Source organism: Gossypium raimondii, chromosome 7, assembly GCF_025698545.1.
Source record: "Gossypium raimondii isolate GPD5lz chromosome 7, ASM2569854v1, whole genome shotgun sequence".
NCBI classification, from domain to species: domain Eukaryota; kingdom Viridiplantae; phylum Streptophyta; class Magnoliopsida; order Malvales; family Malvaceae; genus Gossypium; species Gossypium raimondii.
The window spans coordinates 33,911,234-33,916,673 of NC_068571.1; the positions used below are offsets into that span (position 1 = coordinate 33,911,234).

A 5,440-nucleotide genomic window follows, 5' to 3' on the forward strand; every position below is an offset into this window, starting at 1 on the left:
TAGGTGAAAATTTTTGAAAAATGGGCCACACGGCCATCCTGATCTCCACATGTGATCACATAAGCCCGTGTGCCCCATATGGCCTACTCGAATTGCTTGTGTAATTGCACATGCTTGTATGCATCACACAACCAACCACACGCCGGTGTGGTGCATATAGCCTAGCACACGGCCAACCATACAACTATAAGAGAGTAAGGGAGTTCATCATCTAGTCTTTCTTTAACATTTGCAGAAATAACACAACACTCCTTGATCCCATTTCCCATTCGCCCACATCCAAAACAAAAATTCGGGAGGTTCTCATATTTAAATGCCACCCAGATTTTCTCTTGAGTACCGGTTGTGACAAGACCCCTCTTCTTAATGGTTTTTGGGCATCCAAATGAATCTTCATCTAACAAAATTCACCTTTCAACTTTGATCTAATCACTCCTCCGAATGTAAATCCAATGGCTTGCATCAAATCATTTCTATCACATTCCGGCAGGCATGGACCAATTTTCATTCAAAACGGCGAGAGTACCAACCGAATCTTACTTCTTTTTATAGGATCTACCAACCTCTCAAAAATAATAAGTTGATGTCGAAAGAGCCAAAGTCATCCCTCCATGATCATCTACAAATCATCCACAATCTCGAAAGAAATCATGAATAAATTCTGCCCACCCACCTAAATATCCATCTTTTTCTTTGTCTTCCAAATACTTTTAAGTTGAGCCTTGAAACTATCTGGATTATACGACTTTCTCGTCCAAACCGAACAAATCAATGTCGGACTTTCACTCGGAACCACCAATGAACTTTTCACTGATAACTAAAGAAGTTCGTCTTTTAAGAGGGAGATCTCATCCCTCTCCATGCTCCAACAAAGTCACCACCATACTCCAACCCAACCACAACAATCACTGTTTCTCTAGGACACTAAGAGAGAACACTCTTGACTTTTTATAACCTTAGAGTTTTATTATTAGAGAGATCCGAATAAAAAAATTATAGGACATCAATAATGGCGCCATTATTATTACAGTTGTATCAAAACTGTGTTTGTTCAACGAGTTTTAATATTACATATACCCACATCATTGATATTGCTTTTCAAAAATTGATTCATATTTTAAATAAATTTAGTTTTTCATTAATTTTATTTTTGAATTTCATAATTTTCAAGTGTTTGAATTTTAAAATTAAATAAATAACTTAATGAAAAAACAAATATACTTTTAGTAGAGTTTAAAAAACTTTTATACATAAAAATAATTTATAATTTAAATTACGGAGGGATCCATTTACATCGGTGTAAATTTTATATGTATATATTTGATGGTCACTAAACTAACTATAAATACAACAAAGGCAAGCGCACATATCAAACAATAGTATAGCTATGGTAAGTAGAGAATATCGTATCCACGAGGACTAAAAGTATTAGTAATTACCATTTTTCTATTATTTAGCCGACAATTTGGAGTGATGTGTTTTAATCTAAATTTACTAAACCAATTTAACTAAGAACGCAACAGAGAATGAATCAAAGAAATAATCGAATATTAACCAATGAGATAGACAATACCCAGGAAAGAGTCTACCTAGACTTCACCTATTATTATGAATCTAAGTTAAATGATTTATTCACTTGTGTCTTGATCCGTAGAAATTCCTAAATTATGTTAATATCTCTTTCGAGAGTAAGAACAACTGACTCTAGGTTGATTAATTCAAATCTCTTTCTAATTAAAACCCTTATCGTCGCATTAACTCGATCGATGGATTCCCCTATTAAATTTGACTCTAATCCAGTAGATTTATGTCACCCTATTTCTAGGATTACATGCAACTCCACTCAATTATGCTAGATCTATTCTTAAACAGGGACTTTTGCTCCACTACATTAAGCACATTAAACATGAATTAATATCCCAAAGATATTAAAACAAGAAATAGGCATACATAATTGAGAACAAGAATCAAGTATTTATCGCGTAAAAACAAATATTAAATAAAAGGATTCATCATAGGTTTCATCCTCCCTAGGTATCTAGGGAAATAGTTCATAATCCTGAATGAAAACATCTTAAAGTCAGAATAACCACAAGACATAAAGAAACTCAATAAAACTTCGAAAAAAATTAAAAGGAGATCTTTGATCTTGATGGAGATCCGCTTCTGAGTTGATTCCGATGGTGTTCTTCGAGTGTTTTCTTCGATCTTCTCTGACGTCTCCCTTATGTCTTCTTCTAAGTGGTATTTATAAACTTTTGAATGCTTTTTTTGCGTATTTGGGAAGTAGAGTGCGAAGTTGGCACGGGATGGCACATGTGCGTGTGTTTAGCCCGTGTGGCTCATACGGGCATGTGTCCAGCCCGTGTGGAAATGCCCAGGCTGTGTGGCTCTTGAAAACAGCTTTATTCGTTCGATTTTAGCTCGTTTTTCTCTCCTTTCGCTCCTAAATGCTCTCCTAAGTATAGAAACATGAATTTAAAGGATTAGGAGCATCAAACTCACTAATTTGCATAATTAATCATCCAAAAACGCATTAAGAATGAGATTAAAATATGTTACTTTTATAGCTTATCAATATTTATTTATATTTATATGATTAATGTTTTAATGATCCAACTGTTAAATTTATCGGTAAAACTTTACTTGTTATGCATGTAAATTTTGAACTAATTTGATATCTCTATCATATCAATCTAAGCTATCTGTATATATTAATATTTATTGAATGGTTGAAAGTTTCAACATAAAATAAATAGTTAAAAAATTTAAATTTACATTAAATTTGACATGCATAATTTAATAAATAAAATATGAAATATGAGGTTGAATCGTTAAAATATTAATCATATAGAAATATGGAAAAGATAGTTTTACACGAAGCAAGTGGATCCTCCCATTTAAATTATATTATATTTTCTACATTAAAACTTTATTCTTTTGCTAATAAATATTTGAAAATTGATAAATTTTACATTCATATAAGGAATTTATTTCACCTATTTTAACATAAAATATGTTCATGTTAGAGTTGTAAGTAGATATGGTTGAGTCAAATTTGCATGACTAATAATTTTGTTTCCCAAAACCGAACCCATACAAAGTCAATGAATTGCTTACCTTTGTTTTATTTTCTCTCTGTGTATAATTAGGGTTTAGAGGTATATAATATTTATTTATTTTTAGTATAATTAAGGTATCGTTTATGAAGATTAAAATTTTTAAGGTTGGTGGTTACTGTCTCAACAATGTCAACAATATCATCTGTAGGGATAGGGAGTAGCAAAAGAGATAGATAGGGGACTCAGCACTTTGGCCAAATGGGAAACCTCTCCCCAAAACTAAAAGATTCAATTTAATCCTTTTAACCTTTGATTAAATGAAAAAATAATAATTTTAACCCTTTAGAAAAATCAATACTTTAATTTAAACATTTTTAATATAAAAAATTCAAATTTTACCCTAAAATTTTATAATATTAATAAAATTTCTCGTTTCGCCTAGAGTTGATAAAGATGACGAGGAAGGCGAGGTGTGAGGATAAGTTCAAGAGGAGTTGCTTTGAGCATGGTTGCACTTGCACCTTGGTCTTCATTCATATTAACGGGAGCATTTGAAGGTGTTGTTAAGTCAAACCCTTGTAGCATTCGAGCCATTGTCAAGCATATAGCTTGCAACGCCCAACTCATCCCCGGGCATGCTAGTCTACCAGAACCGAAAGGAACCATTTCAAAGTTGTCCCAAAAAAATCCACATTTTGATGGCTTGTGAGAAACCTTTCTGGCTCAAACTCTTCAGGGTTCGACCAAACTTGTGGGTCTCGGTTCAACTTCCATGCATTCACGAATAAACGAGTGCCCTTTAGAATATGGTAGCCGCTGACACAACAGTCTTCCAGGGTATAGCCGTACATGGAATGATCATCCTTTATCGTAGACAGCATCACGTCGATGAAATCTTGGTTATTGTTGTTTGATCCGGTTTTAAGCTTCTTTAGTTTATGTTCATCAACCCAAGTTTCAATAAGTGATTCCATCTCCTTTGAAATACGCTTCATGGATTTCACTTGGCTGCTCCATTTATACATCCATTTTAGAAACGGAACCACTCGAAAACTGCAGTAACACTGGCTAACACTGACGCAAATTCTTTGATAAATTTGATGACACGCTGTGCTTCTTCATTGGCTTCACCATCAGCACGCAAGACATATCTCTTCCTTGCTATCATCCTCACCATCATGTTTACGATCAAAACTTCAAGCCTTGGACCGATCGAGATCTTCTGCCCATTTTTCTTGCAGAACAAGTACAAATCTTTTATAAATGCATTCACCTCCAAGACCTGTACTTGCTTTAATAACGCTACTCTATGAACCGAGAGGAGTTCAACCACCGCTAGCTTGCGAATCTCACGCCAATACGCCCCGTAAGAAGCAAACCAGAAGCTTGCATGGTCGTAACCGAGGTATGTTCCTGCATTCTATCTTGGCCGATTGGCGAAGACCTTACCATTAATGATGAAACAACTTTGACCGCTTCGGGGCTGCTGACGACAACGGTTCGGAATCGACCGACTCTGATTGTGAAGGCAGGTCCATATTTATCGGCCAAGGCCGCAAGGCTTCGAGACCCTGTTTGTTGGGTACGAAGCAGGTGAAGGTGGCCTATGAAAGGTAAAGCAGGACAAGCAATTTTCCCTCCTTGTTGTTTCTACAAATGATCCTCCTCCAGCATAGATTGTATAATATGATAAATCCAAAAAAGTTTGCAACAATTACCGGGAGACCAGACAGTAAATCCATGATTGTCTGAGAAGATTAAGTATCCTTAACTTCAACTCCTAAATGAATTTATAATTTTTTTAGGTAGACTGCATAACTTGTTACTTATTTTATAAGGCAAAAGTACAGAAACTTGGAACACACAAGGCAAATTTCTAGGGGGAAGATTCACTCATATACGTATAAAATAATTAAATATTCCTAAGATGGTAGTAGAGGTTGCTTCTAGGCAAAAAAGGGAGTCTCTACCGGAAGAGAAAACACTGGAATGGATGCCCTGAATTTGGTGCAGAAAAGAGGGTCCCTAGCTAGCTGTACAAGATCTGCGTGCGTGGGCAAGGCAGCCATGCCCATATTTATCAAAGGAACCGAACCTTTTACGAGACCCTGACTTGTCCATTGGATCCCATGCTTTTTTGGGAACAAGAAACAGCAAAAACTCACATGTGATTTAAGTTTTAAACCATACCAAAATTAGTCTTAAACTATCATTTTATTTTTAAATTCGACTCTAAATTTTTAAACATATTGCAAATGGCAACTAGATGGAGAAAAAAAGAGAAGGAAGGGATAAATGAAGAGGAAAGTAAGTGGAAGGCTTTGTTTCTAATCCATTGAAAAACAAGTAATCTGAAAATTAATATTTTGAAATGATAA

General features: G+C 34.9%; 1 pseudogene; it reads right to left on the reverse strand.

The window, feature by feature from the left end:
• Positions 1-3,526: 3,526 nt before the first annotated feature.
• Positions 3,527-5,137, reverse strand: LOC105762495 (cytochrome P450 CYP82J17-like; annotated as a pseudogene).
• Positions 5,138-5,440: the final 303 nt, after the last annotated feature.